At 37.4% G+C, this 27,406-nt stretch overlaps 1 protein-coding gene across 6 annotated transcripts in view; it reads left to right on the forward strand.

Moving 5' to 3' along the window:
- Window positions 1-6,790: 6,790 nt before the first annotated feature.
- Window positions 6,791-27,406, forward strand: part of LOC125775272 (octopamine receptor beta-3R) — a gene marked incomplete at its 3' end in the record, with an annotated part of 64,096 nt that continues 43,480 nt past the window's right edge. The window contains 2 exon segments of one of the 6 annotated variants that reach the window (XM_049449774.1): window positions 6,791-6,868; window positions 8,763-9,422. 6 annotated transcript variants of the gene reach the window in all.

Raw genomic sequence — 27,406 nt, forward strand, 5'->3', positions numbered from 1 at the left:
CTCTGTATTATATTTTCCTTCCTTTCATTAAACTCGTCTTAATAAAGTGCAATAAATGTGACGAATCTGGAAATAAGAAAAATATGTTCATTCAAACATCTCCGATTTTTTTGTAAAAAGTGTTAAGTGTTTCAAACACATCACAAAATAAAAATAGATTTCAACATCCCAGTCACTGGCGAAAGGTTTGCGTTGCAATTCCTGGAATTAAGTTGACTGGGTAGCCATCAAAGCACGGCTTGCAAATCGCTTTATAAGTCAGCAACTTGATTCCAGCAAATGCGATGCCAAACGCACGACGAAATTGTGGATGTGTGTGTGTGAAAACTTTGTAAATTTTATGAAATGTGACTCAAAAACTTAATGAAGTGACAGTTTTGAATAATAAAATTTTTTTGGGAAATAAAAAAAATCAAGTTTTGAAAAAATTTTTGGAAACAAGTTTCAGCAGTGACGTGTTTTACCGGTTCCAGGAAAAATATTCGAAAATGAAATATCGATATGAATTCTAAATCCCATCTCAGTTTTATAATTTACCTGACGACAGATCGAAAAATAAATAAGAAATGAACACATGAATACAGCAAGAAATCCTCGGGAAAAAAATGTTAGAGAAAATAAAAAAATATTAATTAAAATTTGGCGTATACAAAAACAAGTTGTGCTCGCTTTATTTATGCTATTTTTTTAATAATTTTAAACGTATTTCGATATCGTGTAACTCGGCACCGCCATCATTTACCCAATGATTTATTTACGAAAACCGCCGAGTGAGTAGTTTGGCGAATGGATTACTCGTATTTTCATGTACACATTTGACAGTTAATTATTCGAGTGTTTTTTAGAAAGCTCTAAGCCACACAGTGAGTGTGCGTGTTTGCTCACAATGACAATGATTTATGCAAATATTTACACTGGAAAAAATAGTAGCGAAGTTGGTATGAGCGCTAATCAAACAGCTTTCCGCAAAGCGAAGCCAAACAATTAAAGCGGCACCATTTCACTCTTGAAGCATAACTTTATTTATTAAATAGTATTTATTGTGGAAAATGTTATGTAATTACAAACAAACACTTTTCATCGCGTGATGCTAGTCGCACTTTAACTAACCAAATAACCGGTATAATCGGTTAGGCAAGAATAAATAGGAGAACCATGCGCATTCAATCAAATTGTTTGAGTTGTACCTTAGGTACGAAACTATGCTTCTGTGTACACACACATACATAGTATATATAAGTATGTATATATGTATACGTATGTAGATATTTTTGTAATGTACTTTTTATAACTAAACTTTACTAATCTGAGGAGCAAAGCAGCCACTAAAATTACACAAACATTTCAAAAGTGGAAAAAGTCAAAGAAGTCGGAAAGCTTCCTCTGCTCGTTGTACAAATATGCGTTCATTAATATTTACTGAGATAAGTGCAGATATTTTTAAGTGTTACAGACATTTTGTTTATATACGTACATATGTTAACATTAAATTATTTATTGCTATTCTAATATACACACATACACATGCATATTTATTTAGTTAGCTGTAAATTTCTACAAATAAGTGAGACAAATTACTAGCAGTGGAGTACTATTTAACTATTAAACTATAAAATTAACATATACAACATTGAATTAGTGAATATATGTGTAAAACATCAAAACAATACAATAATTAATAATGCAAAACAAAAGGAATAAATTAATAAAACAAGACATAAAAGATAAAGACGTGCTATTTTACTTTCTTATCTATGTATAGTGTACATATATGGGTAATAAGGGCTCGAATAATCTGGCTTGGCATTTTATTACTAAGAATGGAAAGATGGTTTTTGGTTAGAAAAAATACAGACTTGCAGCCAAATATTACACACATAAATGAACAAAAATATCCCTAGGATCGGATTCCATTCCAATGTTCCAGTAAGAGGTGCGAAAGCCTAGTAAAAGTACAACAAATGTGTTTCTGAATATTTGGTTGCGTTATCTCCAGTTAACCCCAAAAGAAGTGTCTAATCATTTGTTCGAAGAGCATTGCGTAAATATATTGTCAAGGACAACTTATGTCGACGCTCTATGGTCAAGAATGTTAAAGTAAAAACCAGTAAGGAAATTGTATACTCTTACAACTTACATGAATCAAAGCCAGGGAAATACTTTATGGAGTAAAACGTCATCCTGGGGAACTCCTATACTGACAGACACATGAGATTTGTTAGAAAAGCGAAAACCATTATATGTAGTATATGGAATATGGCGTAGTATCGACCATATTTTATCAATTTTTCCCAATACCACATATCGTACTACCAACATGTCACTTACTAAAAAACTAATCATATAGAGTACAGTCAGCCGGATGTCAAGTTTTCACTAAAAATTATCTATTTTCGGCACAAAGATACACTGTTATGAATAGAACATGCTCTTTCATTTTCATTGAGATTGGCCGATATATGCGATACAAAGTCACCCCGAAGTTCGATTATAATAATATTTATATTGGGTAGTCGAAAAATTCTTTTTGTATTCCTAATAAAATTTTAACTTATTTTTTTTTACAATTATGATAATAAATAAATAAACAAACATGGTATGTACCATTTTGGTCGACTATCCGCCATTTTTCCGCTAGAGACGGAAGCAAGCGTAACATTATTGTGCTACACGAACTGATACAACATCGTCTCCGTACACTACACAAATCTCTTTGGTGGCTTGCGTGGCATTCTTCCCTTTTTATAAGAAATTTCAAAATATAACGAATGTCTTCATTTTCACTCAATTTTGAAAAGCTGTAACTTTTTTCAACTTGCCCGAATTTAATTATTGGTTAAACAAAACTTAAAATCTCACCTTTTCAACACTATATTGTGTGACAAAATGTGATTGGTAGCACTGGAGATATACGATTGCAACGACATCTATTGACAAAATACGAAAAGATTTTTTCGACTACCATATTACGTAAAGGACCAGAGAACTTCTATCCCTGAATTTCCATTATATATCTCAGATATTTTCTAACAAAAGTGAACTATAGGTACTGGGGTCCAAAGGTGGCATACATTAAGGGCACTATTCGTGCAAAGTTTAATACCGTTATACTAATTGGTTCTTGATTTGTGCACTGGAAAGTAAAAGAATCAAGTGGAATCTATTATATGTTCGATTTCGCTCATTTTCACACAGTGACAAAAAGAATGCCATGTACCAAATTTTGTTGAAATCGGTCATTCGGATCTCGAGATATGGGATTTTACCAAAAAGTGGGTGGTGCCATGCCCATGTTCCGATTCCGACGGCAAATTTCGACGTTTCTGACGCAGTTATTCATTTAGCGCGCTTTTAGTAGGTTTGAGCTGTACCGTTATATGGGGAGTGAAGAATGCAGATATACTTTTCCAAAAGTATTTTCACTTGTATTTGTTCAAATCTTAAAATCTTGAATTGTCTCATTAAATAGACGCGGACGGCGGAACCGAATTGAAACACATAAGGCATTCTGTATACGGTATACTTATACGAGTATACACTGTCTTAGAGAAAGAACAGAGCAATTACTTTGTCAATGAAATTCCATAAAGCCAATCAAAGACAAGGGTCACGGAAAACAATAGGGAAATAGGAAAGAAAGCAATGAAATATGACACATTTGCTCTCTTGGGGGCGCGGAAGTCACTTAAGATGAAAGAATGTCAGCACACAAAATCAATTGCGAGTGAACAAATAAAGTGAAAATGTGAAATGTTGTGGATGCCGCAAGCTACTACAAAGCACAATTCAGCCAAATATAAAAAAACAACGAATAATTGTGCGTGTGGAAATATCCAAAGGTTAGCTACCATTCTTTGATATTTGGCGTTGTGCGCTTAGGCATGAAAACCGTTATTTAACTCACTGCTTATGAAATTTCAAAACGACACAAGACATAACCCAGAAGATTTAAGTTTTTTCTCTTTTTTATACTCTTGCAACATGTTGTTACAGAGTATAACAGTTTTGTTCAGCTAACGGTTGTATGTATCAAAAAACTAATCGAGTTAGATATAGGGTTATATATATATAAATGATCAGGATAAAAAGAAAAGTTGAAATCCGGATGACTGTCTGTTTGCCGGTCACCCGCCCAAGCTGAAACTTGAGTAAAAATTGGGATATCTTGATGAAACTTCGTATACATCATTTCTTCTCTTCTCCACGTGGCGCCAAATGAAGATTCCAAGCGAAGCCAGGTCTTTCTTCACCTCGCCTTTCCAACGGAGTGAGGGTCTTCCTCTTCTTCTGCTTCCCCCAGCGGGCACCACGTCGAATACTTTCACAGCCAGAGTGTTTACTGCTACTACGACATGACCTAGCGTAGCCGCTGTCTCTTAGTTTTCTGAACTATGCCGTATATCTCATACAGCTCAGCGTTCCACCGAATGGGGTGTTTGCCGGGGCCAGTTTGGAAAGGACCATAAATCTTCCACAGAACCTTTCTCTCGAAAACTGGTAACGTCGACTTATCAGTTGTTGTATTTTTTGATATCTTGCACTTAAAAATATACTTACAAATTTGAAAAAATTGTGTTATAATACAAAATTTTTCCGATCTACAAAAAGATAGTTAAACAGTAATTTGTTTCATAAAAACCTTTCTTAAAAGCTTATACGAAATCAAATGTATATAAGAAATGCACTAAGCATTAACATAATGGATAAGACATGGCACTCGAACACCTTATGTATATATGTTTACATCTTGAAGTATGGTTATGGTAAGTCTTACTTCAACGGTTGTGTCAATGTCCAAGCTTGTTTGAACACATATATGGAATATCACTGACTACTGGTAATCGTATAATTCCTGGAATATTATAATGGAACTACTATTCAAGATTTAATAAAATTGGTCTCCCTCATAATATTGAAACCCCTGTTTGCAATGCTCCCATGGATGTTTCATAATTTTGGCGTGTGGTTCTAGTCTTTTACGCACATTATTTAGTTTCTGGTCCCAATTCGTAATCTCACTGTCAAAAATAAATTTTTTCTAGAAGTGGAGACATTTCATTAACTCAAATAATCGCATTTTTTGGGTTGTTTAGGCGAGTATCCGGTCTGATTTCGACAAGTTTGGCAAATCACATAGAATCTTCAGGAATAAATCATATGTAGGAAACACAAACGAAAAACGAAATCAGGGCGGCTTTTTAAACTGATTTACCATTTTTAAATGGATGAGCTGTGAAACATGTTGCGTGAGCATTTAGAGCAAGTATACATATGTTAAGTACAACTCCCAGGCTTCGAATGAAAACAAACTTCCCACAAAATACATAAATCCTTTGAAGATTTATACGCGAATAACCACAAAATCGCAAATATAAACAGATGAGAGTCTCCAACCAACACAAACAAAGTCAGCAAAGCAAATTCAAAAGTGGTTCAACTGCAACAACAAACTTAAAGGCAACAACAACAACATCACCAGTAACTGACACACATTTAGGGCGACATCTGCAGCTGCTTTCATATGCTGTCAAGGACTCCAGCTGTTTTTCTTATTACATCACATATAAATACACCCCGAAATATTTGCGGAAAGGGTGTCTCTTTTCTCCCACACCAGTGCGCAGTTCCGCTGAACGCTCTCGCAACTTACGCTCTTCGACCTCATCAAATCAAAATATTGACATAGTCCTTATGCATTCACCGCAAAATTCAAATCGAAAGACATAGTATATTTTCACAAATGTTTCCTTGCGAAGGCCAGGTCCTGCAACAACTATTGAACAAGATTTGAGCTTCTCTTTTTTCAACGATTGTTTACAAAGGTTTAGTGTTCCTGTCTGAAAACTTTGGCATGTTTTGTTACACGCTGCCAAATCTCTACAGCCTCTGTAGTGGTGGCACGTTTTATTGGGAAACGCTGAAAAAGCAATGCCTGGCGGTACCGGTAAGTGTCGTCTGTTTCAGATGCTCCAAATAAGGTGAGAGAGAGCATCACAAAGTGGACATATTGAGGTACGGATATGTGTTCATAACGGTTTCCTTAGAAGCTGTGTTTCATAATCTTCGGTGCAATGTTGCATATTAAAAAGGCATTTAGTCAGGTATAAAACTCATATTCGGTAATAATAACTCAAAAGTAAACATATGAGACAAAAAATTAGTTTTCTATTAGTTAATCTTTTATAAATTGAGAGAAAGTCAGACACAATATAAAAGAGAAAATAAAAAGTAACAATAATATGGTCTATATTGGAGTTTCGGAGTTCTTGGTTTATGTAACATCGCGACTTACAACTTCTGATAGTAAAACATTGTTAAGTCTTTTTCACCTAAATTGGTAAGGTAAATATACCGTATAATGACTTGTTCATTCTTGGACAGTAATTCGCTGGAGTTTCTCATAATTTTGTCCCATTAATTTCAACCCTGCGATTTCAATTCACCATTTTATTCGAAAATTCAAACTAACCGACATTCTATCGATAAATACTTGCGCTCTTGGCTCTCACGAGGTACTTGCGGCCCGACCTGCGCCTAGAGCCCGACAGCCAATTCGCCGCGACAACACAGTCACACACACGAATAGCTTTTCGTCATTTTGTGAATGAGCATCTACATCTGTGTGTGTGGCAAATACCAACAACCGCAAGGTGACAAACACAAACAAACAATGCTCGAGCAACATTCAAATACATTAGTAACAATGTGTGTCGTATCCATATATCGGTATAACGGTACAATCGGCGGTATACATAACGAATGGACAACAGGACTGCTAACGGCGACCAGGCGAATTCAGTCGTCAACAGGATATCGAAGTGAACGGTTCACAAATCGCACGTCTAATGGTGGAATGTGGAAAGTGTGAGTGAGTGCCAGTGTTGAAGAGATTAAGTGTTGAAATGCTGACTGCAGCAACAACAAAAAAATGATCCATCTTGGTACTAGTGAACGGTTCTCGCTATTTAAAGTGGCGCGTCGGCTAAAGTAAATTCTATTACCGTCAGTGTATCTGTATGCGTGTGTGTATAACTCTGTCAATCAAAACTCTCGGAGGATATGTCAGAGCAGCACATTCAATGAAAGTAGAACATACGTTTGTAACCAAGTGTAGACCTTTCTAGGCCTAAATGTTTATCTGAACAAACGCATAAGTATTTATGTCACGTATTAGCCGCCCCTTGCCCATGGTGATGCCATAGTAACGAAAATAATTGAAACATGTAAGGCAAACACAAAACAGGCAAAGCCAAGCGCCAACAGCCAACAGCAAAGTGAACGCCGTGCCTCCAAAAATTGAATATTTATACTCATATATGTATGTGTGTGTTTGTATGTGTTACCAACTGACAGTCCAAAATGCGTGTGCCTGTGTATGTGTGAGCAATAATTATCCGCTAAATCCTTTACTCACATCACTATGACTTCATAGGTAACAACAACAACAAACAAGCAAGTAATGTTAAAGTCTCTAAGTCAATAATAACAACATTTATGGTATACAACTCATAAACCAAACTGATTTGGCTTACGAAAGTTACGAGAAAGGCAAGCGAAGACTGGGTAAATCCAAGTGCGAGAAGAGCGAGAAAAAGAACAATTACTAAATTTCAAAGGCTAGAAAAGAGCTCAGTATATGTCTGTATATGTATGTGTATATATAGTATATATGACGGCATGCTCTAAGGCAACTGTGTTAAATAAAAGGAACGTTGCATGGACGAGCCAAAAATAACAACAATCATAGTAATAAATTATGCATCCAAAGAAATGAAAATCCTATAATGGTTGCAGGAATAATAAAAAATGCAAAGCCTTACAAACCGGTATATTAAATCTGGGGCATAACAGCTGACATATCTGAGCATAGGCCGCAACGCTCGAAAACCCATCCTTAAGGGCAAAAACTGAAAACATATTTATATATGAAAATCAACACGCCGCAGAGCCTACTGTGTCCTTTAACGGGGTAACCTCACAGCGGCAAACAAAATACACAACACAAGCGGAATAACGGTATATTACTATGTACTACATAAGCAACATAAAATGCGGTAGTGCACGCGAATGTCAGCAACAACAAGCACAATGAAGCAGAAACATGTGGCAAAATAGAAAAGAACGGAGGAAGACGATAAAACGACAGTGACAGCGACAGCGCCAACGATCGATTTTTTATACCCTTTCACGCTTTGCACGTTCCACTGCTTTACGAGTGCAATTCCATACACGAGCTCAACCAACGGCGCAAGGGTATTACAATTCACTCGACTGTTGTTCTCAACAATGAAGCAAAAGCGTTTCAAGTCCGTCCTATACAGTTACTTTTGAGCATCTCATTACAATCATAGAAATTATGTAAACATAAAGCGATTTGCGGCCTATTAAGAGTTCGGTCATAGAAAACTGAAACCCTTTATCCAATCAACCATTTCCATCTCTATAATATGCGCCGCGCTGTGCTCTGAGCGTCCTTACTCGCTTTGTAGTTGTTCTCCTTTGGTCTTCTTGCAAGTGTGTCGGTCGCGTTTTTGCGCGCGCACAGACATGAGTCGGTTTTTTATACATTCACCTATAGTTGTGTGGGCGTGTGGGTGTGTGTATGTGTGTGAATGTTGAAAAAAGTAGGACTCCGAGGTCGTGCAAGCCTCATACGCTCGCGAGCGAATGTGTATGTGCGACACTCTGTGATGCACAAGTTCAGTGTTAATAACAAATTTAATTGTTTTCGATTTTTCAACAAAAATAACAACAATGAGTAGGCTTTAGGTACACTACGAGCTACGACTACAAAGAGTGATGGAAAAGTGAACGACAAACAGACGCGTCACAACCGCAGACACTTTGTCAAGCGTAACGATTATTAAAGGCTTTTACAAAAACCGAACGAAAAGCCGATATTGAAAAACGTTTAAACAAAAAGTGAAAACTCATCGTCACCGCATTGACGTGGCGCAGCCAATTTTTCTGGTATTATCACGTTGGGGGCACAGCAGCCGGCAGAGGCGGTGAAGCTGGCGAAGCACAAGCGTTGAAACCAAAAAAGAAATTCGAAAGACTTTAAAGTTAATAAATACACAAGCCAAACACATTAGTATTCTCTAGAGTAGCCGCACGTGTGAATATGGGCTATGACAATGTAGGGTAGGTGGTGGTGGTGGATGTTGTTCGCAGGTGAACAATAAATGTCAAGTACACACACACATACAAAGTGTGTGCTTGCTGCAAACAATGAAACAAAAGCACTTAAAGTGCGCGAATTTGTAAGAGTGTCACTGGAAACAAAGTGAAACATCTAAAGTGAACTAGAAGACAGGAGCAAGTGTGTGTGACAGGATGCAGAACTTAGCAGTGTAACGGTGAATAGGAGAAATCAACGTCTACAAAGAGTGCGGTGAAGTTAGCGAGAAAATCCTCAGCAGGTGAGTTTTTTTGTGGATTTACTATAGAAAGTCTAAATTGGAAACACACCATCGAGTCCCTAGCATTTGTCGAACATCGATTGATCGAACAACGATTTCACACCTTACTTTGGGTGGTCTCTGTCTACCACTTATTTTTTTATACTTTAACTTGATGTATGCATCTACTTAACCAACTTCACCAAAAAAAAACACCAACAAAATAAGAAATTTGTTTAAATGAATAATTTTGTTCTTAGTTTTTTTCTTCGATTTGTCAGGCCAAAGCAAAATGGTCAATCAAAACGTACACCTAATTTTCATCGTGTAATATTGATACCTTATTTAGACTCTTAATTCAATATCAGTGATGTTTGCTTTCTGTTTTTCGGCTGCAAACTTTCTATGCAATTTCTTCTCAGCTTAAACGGCTTTATATCTACTTAAGATCAGGATTTCATTTTTACACTATCTTAATTTTTCTTCAACTGAAAAACCTGAAATATAATATAACAAAGTTATTTCAAGCGAGCGCTTTCTTGAGGCCTGAGGACAATAAGTAGTCGCTGACTGTCAGATCAGCAATTTAAAGGTCAACTTATTATATCTCCAGCAAAGAGCTTCCGCATATCCAAATATTTTTCAACATCTTTAGAATGTGAGCCTTTTCACTCGAAATTACGTCAACAAAATACTATGAACTTTGGTCTAAATGCACACACTCCATTCTAATAACCTTACCTTGTTACGATTGTCTGTCTAGCAGGCAGAGTATATACTGACCGTAAGCTTCGATAACATTCATAATGCACGTACCTTATTTTATAGAGTAGATATTATTATTTTAGTATTAGATGACCAACTTTTGCGAGAAAGTGAGAAGAGGAATAAGGATTAAGGCAACCAACGCAAACATCCGTTCATACATGTAGACACTCGCCAGAGTTGCTTACATATCAAGCTCTCGAGGTTATAAGATGGCTGTGGTTGGTGTCAATGTCAAGCACATACTTAAATATGTATTTTGTCAGCAAAACTTTACATTAAGCATAAAAGTTGAAGTGTTACGCGCTCGTGAGGAATAGTTTACAAAGTTCGAGATTTTGCGGCTGCCTCGTTTACGACCACCGGGTAAGTTTCCGATTTCAAAGCACAATAAGCTGCTTATAAAGCAATAAAGAATGCATAGTTAAATTAATTTTTCAGTGTGTAGACTGTTTCGTACCTCCTAGCAAATTCGTGACTTGCCTTCGCCTTTGCATTCTTACACGTTTTCGGCAAGTATGGAATAAGATTTCGACTGGAGGTCAATTTTTTTATGCTCGTCTCACCCACCGCAAGGTTACAACCGTAAATACTTGTTATGAGTTTTTGCTTCCGTTTGCTTTCTCACCTTCGCATTTTTCTCCACCTCTCCCTTTCCAGGCCTGTCAATCCACCCAGCGATGCTCTTCAAAAGGAACACAAGCACAAATCTCTTGTCAAACAGATTTTCAATCTCATTCAATCACTACTCGAACTGACACTTTTGGCATTTCCCAATTTGGGCAAGTATTTTGGGAATTTCCTTTTTCGCTTCTTCCATTTTGCATAGTACCTTACACGGGTACGTCACTTACACACTTTCAAGTTCATATAAGCACGTAATTAATTATTTATAATGTGTACAATACACTTGGATTTTGTGAGCAGTGACTGCTGATTGGTAGGCTTAGGATCACTTCGCAAAAAAACGAACTTCAATTTGATTTAGGCGAAGAGTATTTTTAGGAAACTTTACCTTACGTAGCGACACTCGTGCAGCTGTCAGCTCTCGCTCGGCACGTCACAAGGTCGCTATGAATTCAGGTCCCTAATATTCCTTGTACAGCCTACAATAAAAGCTTTCTGAAATTCTGACCCACAAACAATTCCCCTTTCACACCACCAATACCTTTCGTTCAACCAATCGGAGGTGCATAATAGTTGGCAGTAATGGATGGAAATTGTTAAAAAGATAAATACTCGTAAACTTAGTAATGAATACAATATATTTCTCTTTGCTAATGTGCATCTTTCACAAGTGCTTAAATAATATTAAGTAAAGCAATCACAAATCGTCTGAGATATATACTTAGTACAATATCTTATCTTTCTAAGGCCACAAAGGGTAATCCGATTGCTTTTATACAAGATATAAATATTATTTAACCCTGCCTTTGGAAAAATAATGGGATTTCTTTTATTAGACCTTATAATTCTGCTTTTGAGAGCTAAACGAATTATCTAGATATACCTTATGAGATCCTTCGGTGGAAAGAAAATCCTTACTCCAAATTCGGGACACCGTGTTACGGAGTGATATGAACCGTGTTTGGCTACCCTGTATCAGGGTTTATACTACATATATGAGCACCTGTGCAGTTTTTAAATAAACTCAGACGCAACAATTCTATTTCAAAGAACACTTTCAGAGCACTAGAAGAACAGAATTATTCCAATAGGGATGATATGATTTCTAAGCGTCTTTTTGGCCCATTTTAATCTGGCATGATCTGTAGTTCTTTTTCATACGCAAGATTAACGATTTTTTTAAGAAAATCATTATTCCGATGAAGCTCACTTTCATTTGAGTGGTGCGGTAAATAAAAAAACTACCAATTCTGATGCAAAGAATATCCACAAATTATTCATGAACAACGTTATATTCACCTAAATTGACAGTTTAGTGTGTTTTGTTCTGGTAGAATCATCAGTCCGTACTTCTTTTGAAATGAAGCTGGTAACACCGTTGTTGTCAATAGAGAGTGGTATAGATCGATGATAAACCACTTTTTAAGGGGGCAATAGGAAGAAGTTGACCTTGACAACATCTAGTTCCAACAAAACGGGGCTGCGTGGCGAATTATTGCGAGAAAAGTTTTGAGACTCGATTATTTCACGAAGTTGTGATTGAACTCCATTAGACTATTTCTTGTGGGGTTATTTGAAGTCTTTTATGTTTTGAACGTGCTAAACATGACATACGACTTGATTTAGAAGAAAAAGTATTCAAAAATAGGGTTCCTCGAATTCTTTCCTGCAAAAGAAGTCTTGCAGGTTATTTTTATGATGTTATTTCCAGAATTTAATTAGTTCACAATTCCATTAATAATTCTATCTATTCAACATTGAATGAATATTTTTGCAAATAAACTTCATAAAAAACCCACCACTAGTATATCAGTATAAGAACCAGACGAAAACATTCTTCGTACCTCAAAACACTACTTTCTTTTGAAGGTCCATACAGAAAACTCCGAGCCACATATGTCGTGCTTGCGCCTCCAACGCACTAACTAGAAGAACTACTGACACACTGGAAATTTAACTTCAAGAGAAAAAATGCGTAAAAATTGAGTCTTAAAGCAAAAGCACAACAGGCCTCTAAAAAAGTTTCAAAATAACAGCAAATCTTACGCTCAAGGCGAACCTACAAACCGATGATAATATATTTCTTTTACTTATATAAGTAAATAAACGTCCATGCACTTACATATATACACATCTACACATTTTTCTAAGAGCCTAAGGCATTATAAATTCAAGCCCTTGCCCACTATTGGGCAATTGTGTATTTATCTAGAGGAAACTTTCAAGGCTCACAGGGCATCGTCAATGCGACCCACAAGTTGCATTTCGCAGGCAGCTCCGAGTTCAGCCGCAAGGTGTTCGGAAGCGAAGAGCGCTGAGGCAAGATTAGCATATCTTAATACTTTCTGATTCAGAATACATTCGTTTGTGGTTTGGCGTTGCCATCAAGGTTACGCCACTTGATTATTTTCTTTGAACTTTCATTCTTTGCTTTGTTTCGACCTTTTCTCTTCGCTTTTTCAATTTCTAGCTTTCGCTGCACAAGCAAGCGTTTGAAGCGCGAAAACTCGAAAATTAATGCAAATTTTGTGGCACACAATTGCAGCATTCATCCAACATTTTTGAGCGAAATTTCAGCAAAGCGCGCTTTTGTCGGAAAGCGTGAACTTGGGCAAAAGTGCGCGGCCAGTAATTCGCACCATGAATGGGATAAGTGGTCTGTTAAGCGTAATTAGAATTTTCGCTTGCAGCGCCAACACGGCGTTATTATATAGCGAGTATATATAATTTTCCATAGTGTCTAGGTGGAATATATGGATTCAAAGCAGCAGTCTTGCCAAAATATTATTTATTTTAGTTTTTAACTCGTCAAGGCATATGTGCAAAAGAGTACGCAATCAGTGCCAGCTTAGTCACAGCTCACAGACCCTACTCAAACATAGCTCTTCTTATGGGAAGCGAGGAACTTAAAACCTTTAGAGAGGAACCGGTTATAAAACTGCATCTTCCAAGCTTCAGTGTGGACTGAGAACTATCCCATTTGATGAACTACAATTTCTCATCAGCTTGCTGAAAATCTTCCCATGTAAATGCAATATGTTGTATTTATAAAAAATACCTGGAATTTCTAGGATCAATAATTAATCTGATAACATTATAATTTTTAAAATACAAGCATATATTATTATGTCATGATTTTGTGACTTTTGAGAAAAAGTATTGTAATTCTAATAAGGCCCTTTCGAAGGCCTAAAGGACCAACTTTATTGGAAAAGGTTCTAATCGCGATTTATTTCGAGTTCTTCACTCCAGAATCATTTAGCAAAATACACCTTTTCAAAAGGGTATGCTTATCCAAAAATTCTATTTATTTTAAGCGAATCGTGAAAAAACTGATTTTATTTTACACTAAATTCGATATATACTATAGTATTTATTTTCGTTTTCATTTCTGCTCACTAATTGATGCTCACTCCTGTATTTTCAAGTGTTATTTGGTAAATGCTTTATTTTAACGACACTAGTCAGCCCTCTTTATGAACCTTTCTCTGCAGAGGAAAACAAAAAATTTAAAATGCTTAAGATTTAATTACTTTCACACGCCTGCTTACTCGCAAATGAAAACAAAAAGCGCAAATATATCAGGATAAACCACGTGTGTAATCTCATTCACATCACTCATACGACACGTCGGCATTAAGGCGAACATTCATATTGTCAAGCCAGCTATCCGACCTTTAAGCTGACAGGCAAACTCTACAACAGTCATCAGCAAGGCTTCAGGCAGCAATTTCTGAAAGGTTGCGACCATAATGCGCTTTGTTTTAATCCCTTTACTTTACTACTCTGGGCGAATTTTAATTGCACAGCAACACAAACCGATTTCGCATATGGAAGTTGGCAAACATGCGTGTATACGCGTACGTTTTTCAAATATTCAGAGTAGAATTTATATGTATGAGAATTTTCATCATTACAGTTCCGAAGGATAAAGCATGTCCTTTTAGAGGTGAATATTTTATTCTTTATAAACACGTCTAATGAGGACCATCCTATGGGTTCAATTTAACACAACTTTTCCGGTTCACCAGCAACACGCCGAGTTTTGGTTTCCAATACCTTGAAGATTGGTATAGATGTGAAGAGCCAAGTTCTCGTAAGTCATATAGCTTTAGGTGGGCTCGGAACTCTCCTCAAACTCTACATAATGGCCGGACACAAGTTAAGTTGTTCGCTACGTAGAGTAGCCTGTATTGAAAGAATATTGCATAATAGTCAAAGCAAGCCTGTTCAGATAAACGCTTATGCGTACTGAAATATCTGTCAAGTGCCTTGAAAATGTACCGTGGAAAATCGGTGTTCTGGAAATCCATGCCCTTTGCACAATTTTGTAGATTAAATTTTGCATTATACTTTGCCAAAATATACTGAATATATTTATAGTACATTTTTAGTTCCATACTTTTGAAAAATTTAAAAAATCGCTTTCCTAAAAAGGTCTCGTAACCATATTAATAATAACAAATGTTTTCAATGGAAACCTCCAAAAAGTCATCACACCATAGTTTTCAGCCAAAAGCACTTTATTTTAATCTCACCAACTTCAAAAACGAAACTATTTTGCACTGAAAATATTTAAATTCGTAGATTACGGTACTTGTGGACGTGCAAAGCCTCGTGCATAGAATACGTGCGAACCTACAAAAAGGGATTAAGTACTTAGTCCAATTAAAAATCACTCACATGCATGACCGCCTAACGCTCAACTATGTTGAATAACGACAAAAATTCCGGTGAATTTCGTCCAAAGGCCTTAGAAAAAGCCAAAGCAAATACGCAAACATACATATAGCCCTGACATAAGCACACAAATGTAACAATCGTGAGCAATGGCCAAACAAACAATCAAACATTTCTTCCATATACAAAATTGGCAGAAGAGACGATAAGGAAGCTGGCATGGGCGCTTGGGCCAATATAAAAAATAAATGAAGCCAATAAATATATAAATACATGCGTCGGAACGAGCTGCTGACAGCCAAAGGTCTTGATAGGTAGTGGTGGTTTTAGTTGGATTTCGGAGCGGGTCAAACTGCGGTAGGCTCGCACTTTCAGTAATTATTCATATCCTTTTTAACGAACATCGCTTTCCGTCAATTACGTCAGCAAATAAAAATAAAAAATGTATTAAGTATTTCACAGAGAATACTGGAAGTTACAGCATGTGAAGATTGTCACTTTAGTTTGCCAACCAGCTAAGGAATAAGCTGCAGACGAAGGCAATGAAGCGAAGGCTGAGCATAAATCGAAAAAAGGGAATAAGTTTTATGTAAAGGATATTTTCAAACTCACTTGAACCAGACATAACAACGGTTCAAAAACTGCCACAATTGAATACGAAAATTATTGCATTCGTCAAATGGATTTTAAAAATATGGATCATCACGACGGTTCTTTATTCTATAAATTAGTATTTTAGTAAGTAACCTTCCGGTGTTATCTCGTCGACAGAAAAAAAACTAAAATTTAAAATGGACTAGACACACATACGTGAAAGCAGCTCTTAGCTTAAATATATATCTCAAAAACTCAGCTTTTATTTCTTGCTTTCAATGTCCCTTTTGGCACTGTCTTTAACTCATAACTTTTGGTTTCAAAACTTTTGCAATACTTTTAAATATGCTAGTATATCAAAGTTATTCACCTGCTACTACTCCCTCCGCGCACAAACGAGCCCATTTGTCCGAAAGTTTTAAACGCCTGCCAATACAATTAACCCGTTTTCCTTAAAACACCCTTTTACATTTGGCACTTCAAATATACGATACTCGACCTTTGTTAAAACACTTTTTGGCAAATTCGTCTGTGTGCTTCGCTCTCAGGAAATTTACGAATTTTCTTTATTTTTGGTTTGCTTAATTTGATTTTTCAGGATGGTCTGTTGCTGGACAAAGTTTTTATTGTTCCTATTAAATTTGCTTTTTCGGCGATTTTGATTTGACACATTGGCCATTGCCTTTTTCCCACTTTCTTTGAACCTAGGGCAATGTATATTAGGGTGTGCGTTATTAAGTTTTCTTTTGTTATAAGATAAAAGAAGTTGAAGTTGTCCATCAAAAGCACTGAGCATTCACACAACTAGTTACATGATGCGTTTGTTGTTTTTTTACCACAGAAAACTTTCCTGAAATAAATTTGAGGAATGCTGCCGAATTGACAGTCCGGTTACATAGACACGACTATCGAGGGAATGCTCAGTCCATTTGATGGATAACTTTAACTGCGTATAACTTCCAAATATTGGTTTATGAAAGAGTCTATTTTGTTGGTAGGCAGACTTTAAAATATCATATTTTCGAAGTTGTACCATATGTAGGTTCACTTAATACAAAAGATCGATCCCACGTTAAATACATGAGAAAGATAAAATGATTTGGCAACTAAATTGAAAAAAGGTTGCTTACGTTAGATAATTTTTAGGTCAAAAACTGAAACTTGAGGGAACGTTTGCAGAAACCAAATCAACTAGAGAAATAATGCACACCCTGACGTATACTCGTATATGAGCGAGTATGTGAATTTCAGCAGCTGGGCAGTTGGTTGGAAATTTTGCTAAGAGCTCAATTTTTGCCACTTTGAATATTTTTAACAGTTCTCTCTCGCCTCACATCAGTCACGCTTATGTTTTCGGGTGAGCATTTCACAACTGCTTTCTTTACTTTCACACGCACACCGATATCCTTTGACTACTTTGGCTTCAAAAATATTGAAAAATTGAAAAGTCGTCTACCCACACATAAAGCAGTAATTCTGTTGTCTTTGGAACAAGACAAAGGCTCAAGAGCAGCCGTATCATCTATTTAAGTAGCATACTCGTATTCAACATAATTTCTGCTCCAACTGATTCGCATAAAAAATACTCCTTTGCACTTTCATATGCGGGGTTATGTATAAAAATTTTCATTTACAGTTTCTTCTGTCCTCTCTCGTTGAAAAGCTAAATTCAATTACATCAAAAAATATCTCAAAGTAAAGTTGAAATTTACAGAATAATTTTTGCGTAACTTCTCGCGCCCGCAGCAAGCTTAAGGTGGTGGTAAGCCGCCCACTTAGGGCGTAGGCGCTTAGCAAACACCCTCAATTATTTGCATATTTCTTTTATTTCTTTTTTTTGTGCTTATGCCTACATAAAACCTTAAAAAATTAAAAAGTAAGCGACAGTCGCCAGGAGATAAAGCCAAAAGAAGCATATCAAGCTAAAGCTGTAACCGACGCAGTTCTGAGCTTTTCGTAGGCTGCTTTCCTTAAGTACATTAACATACCGCTCTTCAGCCGTGCGAAGATGAAAGCTTCAAATTAAATTTTTCTTGAGTGTTTCTACAACTATTGTGGCACATTTAAAATGTTTCCAACGCTTTAACTTTTCGTAATCCGCTCGCCCCTCTGCCCCGAAAAGCCACTTGCTGTAAACAAGTTTAGTTAGTATTTGTGGTTTCGATTGACTGCCACCCAAGCGACGGGGAGCAGCGCAGCCAGCCAGCCGCCAACTTCCTTGCATGAGCCTAAGTCAGTCCGCATTTGGCTTTGCTCAATACATTCGACCCTTATCCACCTTCATCTCTTTTATGCCACTCACCTCAGTATACTTAATTTGAACTTTTGATGGGTCAGTTTTTTTGTCCCTCATGACCACTCTTTTATCTCGCTCGAAAGTTTTCACTTTGTTGAGTAGAAAAATTTAAATTGCTTTTCGTTTCGCTTGTGGTCAGCCCAGCTGTTCAAGCTGTGAATCCGCCGCAAAGCCCCGGAGATTCTCGCCCTCGCACGCGCCAACCGAAGCAATATCTGGCGACGTCGCCAAAGTCTAACCGCAAAACATGTCATGGGACGGGAGGCATGGTACCTCTCCGCCTTTCATCGCGACGTTTCACCCGCGCCATCCATTTGTTTTCGCTTCGAGTTTGCAACCTAAAAGCTGCTAACTGTTATTGTTTGCTTTTATTGTCGCCGTCGCATTATTTTTGATTTTCTTCTCGGTTGCGGACAGTTTTAGTTATTGAACTTTAACTTACAAAATGATTACCCTGAAAAAGGATCATTGAACACGAATATCCGTGTGAAAGAAAAGCACTTAGGTACATTGCCCACGAGGTGTAGAAAGCATCAAAAGCGGCTTTCATGGAAGTAAAAGTGAAACGTTCTGCACACACCCGATACAATCTCATTTCAGAACACGAACCGAACCCGTGAAGAAAATAAACACCGCACACCCCCCCTCCGCATTAGAGGCATATTTTGCATATATTATGAAAGATTTTATATTTATAGATGACAAATCCGTTTATTTTTTGAACTCGTGCAATTTGAATAAAATGCAAATTCCAGGTGAATACAACTCATCAAAATTTGGCGCTAACCGGCGGACAAAACATTTTCAATATACAGTTCGCCCTGAATAACGTGAACTTAATTTTTTCATTATCCAAATTGTTCACTTTATCAAGGCCGCATTGTTATATATAAATAGGTCCTGTCTTTTGGCACGGTGTTTTTTATTACACACCTATTTTCCAAATATTGTTAATTAATTTGTATGTGACCTCGTAAGTGTTAATGTGCGACGGCGTTGACGCAATTCGGACATTTTTACCTTTCTTCTAGGACACTGCCAAAAATAGCCAAAGTTCGTTTGCTAAATTTAATGATACCTAAGCATGCACGCTCACCATTACACACACACACACTCCCACTTCAGGCCATCGATACCGCTACTCTGCTCCCAGTACACACTCTCTCAATGACTCGCCACAAAAATGAGTAAAAATGGCCGACACAAGGGACGGCACGCAAGTTGCAGAAACAACCCAACAACTCAACCGAATTCCACACGAACATTAAGCTGAGATTTCTGCTGCTCAGCAACTGATTATTTGAATGTGTGTTTGCAATGACAAAATTTGATCGCGAAATCGCTTTTATTTCACTTCTGAATAATTTTGGCAACTAGCTAATGGTTAGCATTATTCGATTATGCAAACTCATTATGCAATAATTTTGCTCATTTGTCAAGCGTTATTATGAATTTACGATAAAAAGTCAGTCATGGAAGTCTAATAAAATGATATTGAACTCAAATTCTGACACACGCCAGCCTAAGAACCCATCAACATGCTGCAACAACAACAGAAACAACATTGAAGTATGGTCAAGCTCTGTTTAACTGCAGCGGGACTGTACCGCTATTTATCGAAGCACTTCAGTTAATACTTATAATTTCGAGATCCTTTCCTAAGTAGAAACAGAGTGCGTCCGCTCTAGATCAGCGATTTTTATCATTGGCACCTTCCTGAGTGCTCACAATAGATAACAAAAAAACATTTTTCCGAGTCTGATGTCACTTTTCCATAATCCCCGTGTTAGTGGTTCTGGGCCTCGCATTTTTAGTTTTTCCCAACTTTCACTTTTTTAACATCCGCCATTCTCCGTAGCTCCGTTAATTTCATCTTTCCATTTTTGGTTTTAAATTTTCAATTCATTTCATATTTTCCATTCCATGACTTCTCGCTTCTGTCTGCTGCTGTTTAGTGGCTGCATTCAGTTTCGTCGGGAGGAGGATTACACAACGAGGCAATGCCAATGCCAGGCGCTGCCAGACAACCAAAGTGAAATCCAGCCAGTCAGCATTAATAAGCTTGTTCATTTCCACAAATTTGTTAAGTGTATGTGCGTATTTGGTGTGTGTGCGAGTGAGTGAGTGTGCGGCTGCCAATATAATTTGGCAGCGCAATCGTTGGCAACAGTGGCAGCTATGGTTGTGCTGGCTAACTGCCAACTTTTTGTTCTGCAGATGATGAATTTTTCGTACTCTCACAAATACATACATATATTTTGAATCATTCGCGTCTACATATAAGCAACTCCAGGGTGCACAGCGGCATCGCGACACTGCCATTGTCAAGGGGCCGTCACTGCGCGCCAGCTGGATGCGAAAGTAACCACGGAAAATATGGATTTGTTCGCACCGCAGGCTCCGCAGCAATTCTAGTGTGTATACCCAACTATCATCACTCTCTATATATATTTTTTTATAACTGCACACACATTTATTCAACAAAAACTAATCTACAGCATAAACATATGTGGCTTTACTCTCTTCCTTTTCACATTCATCTACCATGTAGCCCCAACCTTGTACCGTTACCCCTTTCGAAACTCACCATTGGTCGGCCACGGATTTTCAATTTCCATGCATTTACGCCAGTTTTAAAAGCATGAGTATGTATGAGGTGGATCGGAGCCTTGAAAATATGTGGCTCCGTCTCATCCGCCGCCTTATCTGGTCGTGCAGCTGCACGAGATATCCCATTTGCATTGCCAACAGCTACAAGCACAACATCAAAATCTGAAGCCAAAGTCACAGCTAACGGTTCATTTTTCCACAGCCCTTTCCTGACAGCTCTTGGCTCCGACCACCTGTATTTCCGAAATTGCTGTCGTTTATGTTTTCAATTTTACTTTGGCTGTGCGGTGCTCTGCTGTGTGCAGCAAGCCAACCAAATGCGCCCAAATGAAACTAAGTTGCCGAAATTGTTGCCGCATGTAGCAATGGCGGTGGCTGCCTCCTCGCATTTTCGCACGTGTACGGAGTCATTATACATAGTGCGCACACTTCCCTCTCATGCCCCGCCGTGCCCCCCTCGACTGTTCAAGCTTTTCCTCTCACTATTTTTGCTGAATTTTAACAACTATTTGCAGGCATTTATGTGGTTGGAGGTTGGTAGGTGAAGTGGATGGGAGTTCTCTGCTTGCACTTGAGTTTGATGTCATCTGGTTGGTCTGCATGTTTCAAGAGAAAACGAGCGTTGTTTGGCATTCAAATGCAACTTCGTTAAGTGCACAACAAAGCAGCTCTCGATACAAGCTGACCCACTCACCGCCAAACTGCCCACCACCCACCTTTTAAACAAGTGAAATATGAGTCCAACTTAAGAACACATGGCGTATGAGTAACTTAAGTAGAAAATTCCACACAGGTCCGACCCAGCGAATGAGGAGTGTAATAAGCCGCTTAGGCACATACTAACTAAGACTAAGCTGACACTGCGGTTTAGCTTCTGTAAACGTTTCCGTACTCAATGCAATATTTACCATTTAATGGCTAATACTAAATCTTAGTGCACATATTAGCGACTGATTTTTTTGAATTTAGTTACTCTTTTCAATTATTTGACTAATCAATTCGCCTTAAAACAGACTTTTTTATTTAAAAAATTAATAAGAGGCACGAGGATGACAGTGATATAAGCAATTTTTAAGTTTAAAGATTATTAATTAGTAAAAATTATTTTGAGATCTCAACTTTTTACAAGCAGATAAAAAGGTTTAGACGTCATTATCTCTGGCATATTTGTGTGACTCTTTCGAATTGTTAAGAACTCATTAAACTGTAATGCTTTTGATTTCACCTAATTAGGCGCATAAATCAGCTTGGCAGTAATCGTATTGCCAGTAATACTCGAACAATGTCACATATCTACACACACACTCAAATTATCAGCCGTCAGCCTTTTATATTCAAAACATGAGACATTTTTCGGGTTTCTCTCATGCCAATATACAGTAATTTTGAGTTTTTATCTCTTTCTTAATCTTATACTAATTTTGTATGAAGAATCAACCAATTTCCAACGGAGCATAGAGATTTTAATCTGAAATATGAAGAGGCACACTTAAGTACTCACAGATGTATCTACAGTTGGAAATTGGATATCGACCCTATTTATCCAGTACAAGCTGGTTGTCAAAGATGAAATATTACCAAATCTCGCAAAAGAAAAAATGAATAATTGAAGTACTTATAAAAGGAAGACATTCATACATACATACATATGCGTAAAACAAAATATTATAAATTTTCTTTTTTAAACTCAGCAGTGAGGAACGTCCACAGGTTTTATGGTTTTAACGTTATGAATCTCCCTAAACCCCCAAAGTAAAAAAAAAATTCATGTGCAGTCCCAAGTCTAAACTGACCCGCGAAAACTCGTTCCTTGCCAGGCGAACTTATTATTTCAATATCCTTTTCGACACGCAAAGGCCTAAAAAAGCATCGTACTTTATTCATGTCAATATTAAAGTAACTACTTATGTTAGAGTATCTGCAATTAAAACGCCGAAAAGTGTGCTTCACGTTACTGGGTTTCAAGCGGAACATTTGCTTATGAGCCCTTTATCCAAACATTGCACAATCTCGCTCATACTGACTGAATATCAGCTGAAACTCAGCCCTCAAATGCCTCCGAATATCACAGGGTATTTTAAAGCGCTGAAAACTGATTTAAAATTATTTATTTATGCAGTAGTGTTTGCATTTGGCGCTCTAAGCGTGTTATTTGCTATGCTTATTTCATTCGTGTGTGTTTCCACCCATATCCTGCACTACCTGCTCATCCCACATCGACTTTGGTACATACTTATACGCTGTTCAATGCACTTGCCCATCAGGAATTATCGAACTGCTCAGCAATGAAGCGCTCATAAGAATTCTCAATCTTACCTTGAAATTATTTCGCATTTAATATAAAAAGTCAGCTGTAGAATACAAAATATGTACTACGCTAAAACTCTTCGCCCAGCATAACTTCGGTTTTACAGCTAATAAATGAATATTGGACAATGAAAATATAGCGAATGGAATGAATTACTTTTATACCCAAATCCTTCTAAGTATTGATCGAACCGACTCTCAAAAATCGACAAAGTGCTTCGTGTCTAACACACCAGTATTTCTCTAAGTTCTCTAAAGATATGACTAACGAGATGTTTCGCCCTCAGTCTTAAAAAAGCTGGACATTTGAAGCGAAAGTGCCAGGCCGTTTCCAGCTCAGCTTCCTCAATTCAACTATGATAATTAGTGGAAGACAAGTACGCCTATTGGACAATGTCCAGTAGGAGCTCCAACGATTGCCACAAGATGAACTTCACTGATGACGAGCAGATCCGTGGAACTGCAGCCTTCTACACTATGCCAGAGGGGCCTTGCAAGAGCTATTTGTTGACCATCGCCTGCTCAGCTCATATGAAGTGCAGAGAGCTTGTCGAGACCAATCAGCAGCAAAATAAAAATTGTTTATGTTTTTCTGTTATCATCAACCTTCTCTCATCGTCAAACACCGATTCTTCGACTATTTTTTAATAACTCGAAAGTATTGAACAACCTCAATAAGGTGATGTGAATGCCAAAGATTGTGGCAGCGATTTCCTGCTGGTCGTGTATGTGGATAATTTATGTGTATGGCGAGGTGCACTTTAAGTGAGTTTACTGCAGCGCGTCGGTTTTATACGCGTTAAGGATTGCTATAATAAATTGACTTTGAAACCACAAATATATACACACACACACGCAAACGAAAACGCAACCAATTTACATGCTAGCAAGGGGAGCATGCGTTCAATTCATGTATTTGCATTTGATTCAAATTTAAATTGAGTTCCCGCCGCTGCCAACCATAAAACTTACTTGTTGTTGCAGTCATTGGATGAGCCGCAAGGAGGCCACCGAAATTTATATATTCACATGTGTATAAAGCATTTCATATACTTTTATGTACACAAACGAATAGCTAGCATTCAGTGCAGTTCAAAATTAGTTTTGAGCGGAATTTCGAAAATTTGGCAACCTACTTTTGCGCCCTTTGGAACGCACCGCCTAAAATAAATCAAGCATTGGCCCCCAGTTTGTGAGCCAGGGCAACCGACAACGCTTATAGTGGAAATTCTGACAAACCACACAACAGTTCACTTATCTTCACTTCATAAGAAATATAAAAATTAAATAAATTTAATTAACTTTGCAATTGAATGCGCTGTCCTTTCTTTCGAATAACTTCGGCAATGCAAAAACTTGTTTCATTGCACTAAGAATGGGGCAAATTGGGCGCTCAATTACTTTAATTGCTTGTGGATGTTGTTCGTTTGTCATTTATGGCTCGAGAATGAATAAACTAGAAAGTGGCGAATAATTTCAAACTTCACTTTCGATTGAATATCTGAAATTCTTGGCATTTGTAACTGAAATACTCGGAATATCAGCGCACACAATGACTCTCATATATACATATTTATAGTATGTGTGTGTGTGTGTGAGTAATTAGGTAAAGTGCAATGGCACGTTTGTAGTCATCAGACTCACTCAGAGGTGGTTTCTTACGAGCAATTCAATTACAAGTCGACCTCCATGTGTGTGTGTGCGTATGAGCTATTTGCTTTCGTATGTGTGATGTAGTTTCGTTCAAATGCGAATGTTTATTTGTGCCCTCCGAGGGGACTTTCACACAAAATTGCAGCAACATTTCAGTCCGAATGTTTCACGTCGATCGTATTTGCAAGCTCATCAGCACATGTCCACTCATACATGCATGCATGTATTGACACTGTGTCACATAATCACTTGTACCAAGGAAAGTTTAACAAGCACCCAGCGGGTTGAGTGCTTCAATGCAAATCCAACTACAATAACAACACGAGACGGTTAGCGTAGTTTGGGGGCAAAAAGTAGCAGTTTCGGACAGTTGACCTGACTTTATTGAAGAAGCTCGCCACTTCAAAGAAGCGGGTCGGTTATGCCGCACTTCAAAGGAGAACACAGTGGTTTAAGAGCAGTGGTGAGTTTTGAGATGTTCACTGATAATTTAACCAAACTCATCTTTTTGTGGTTTTCTGTTGCAAGTGCTGCTGGACTCTTATGTAATTTGATAATTTGTAGTCATGTATATATATATAACTACTTGAATAATTTCGTAATTAAATTTATACCATAAATTCGTCAAAAGCCTGACAACTGTTGCTCTTCCGCAGTGCACACCGCAATCCACACCGCCACACCGGACGAAGAGTCTTCCAACCACAAATTTCCTGAAAAATTACACTTCCAAGCAGTTGCTTACGCGTGACAAACACAGACACAGACGTTTGTATCTCTGCACGAACGTGCAGGTATGATTGGATGATGGTATTATGTGAGTGTAAAAAGCCAATAACAGCAACACCACTACTGGTCGACTTCTCTCTCAATCAACAATGATTTTATTTCATTTCTTGTCACTTAGACATTTTTTGCTTTCCTTCTTCTACACACAAACATACATATATACCCACTGTCGAACTAAGACACACCGACAGACACAGGTACTTATTTGTATGTGTAATTGGTTTAATAAATAATACAATTTATTAGAGATTTACCGATATAGAAGCGACATGGCGAGGAAGTAGTGAAACCGTTTGCTGTCAAAGCTCGAATGTCGCTTATTTGTGGTCATTCCATGTACGTGCCTGTTTTTAAGATTTTTTTCTTTTACAAATTTCAACAGACATAGCTCTTTACTATCATTTATTAAGATATATTTTGACAGAATAAATTTAAATTTTAAGCTAAAAAGATTGTGTAGAACATGAGTGAGAAAAAATAGACAAGCACTTCCTTCACGATTTCGCCTTGTTGGATTATTCGAAACAAAACAAAGAAAGCAATTTATGAAAAATATAAAAGAATCAATCAAACGGGATGGTCTTCTCAAAGCCCACAGAATCTGAAAATTGGACAATGAGATTCCTGACTCCCCGGTGCCTTCTCTCCAAATACATTATCGAGCACACGTAGGAAGCATATTTTTCACGATTTGCATTAAGTATTTTAACGTGAAGCCATGACAATATTTCTCTCTTTTCTTTTCTTCTTTTAATAGTTTCCCTTCATGATTTGCTTTTTTAATTACGGGGCGAGAACTACTTAAAACAGAATGCATATGTTCTTTCCACAGGCACATTCTAGGTTTCTAGGTTAGTTGGACAAAACTCGGTGTCACGATGCAGAAAACTTCAGTTTTTTCTACCCATTTCCTGGTTTTGCTTGAATATTTTTTACAATTGGACTTCTTAATCACTCCTATAGAAGATATTTTCGCCCATTATTTCTAGGCCTTCCAGTTAAGGAGTTATAAGCTAAATAACGCTGAAAATATAAATTTTTTTCCCGAAAAACTGGCTCAATTGTAAATTCCTTTCTCCGATTTAGAGTTTTGTTTACTATTCTGTGTTTGCGCTACACAAAGTTTCAGCAAAACGTTTCTAATACTGAGAGATTCAGTTGCTCTACAAATAAAGGGAGGGAAAAGCTTCCTAAGCTTACTTCTTAGCACAGAAAAGGGCGAAATTTCTCAACAACATCGGTGAATGCAAGTATCCAAATATCACTCCAACAACAATCAACAAGCTTTCAAATTGATGGAATATTTTTAATCTGTATGTTCAGTTTTTTTCAGGTGTGAAGACGACATTTCCATTAGCTGATTAAACTTTGTAAGACGACGATTTTCAAATTACAGTTATTGGTTTTTCGAACTTCTTGAATGCTTCTTAATAAATATGAAGTGCAGTACACATACATACACATATGTATGTATATACAAAGGTACTTTTTTACACAAGCGCTGGGCATGAATATGAATATATTCATCAGAAGCTACGCAGAGCCCATGCCAGCCCTCGTGTGCGCGTGCCACACAAAAGCGCGACCTTTAAGTCAGCCAATCTATATTTTCTTGCGTTGTTTTATTGTTGGCGTACCTTTAATTTCAAGAACACTTGCAATATTTATATGTCCTTTCACCTGG

The sequence above is a fragment of the Bactrocera dorsalis genome, chromosome 2 (genome assembly GCF_023373825.1).
Source record: "Bactrocera dorsalis isolate Fly_Bdor chromosome 2, ASM2337382v1, whole genome shotgun sequence".
Taxonomy (NCBI): Eukaryota; Metazoa; Arthropoda; class Insecta; order Diptera; family Tephritidae; genus Bactrocera; species Bactrocera dorsalis.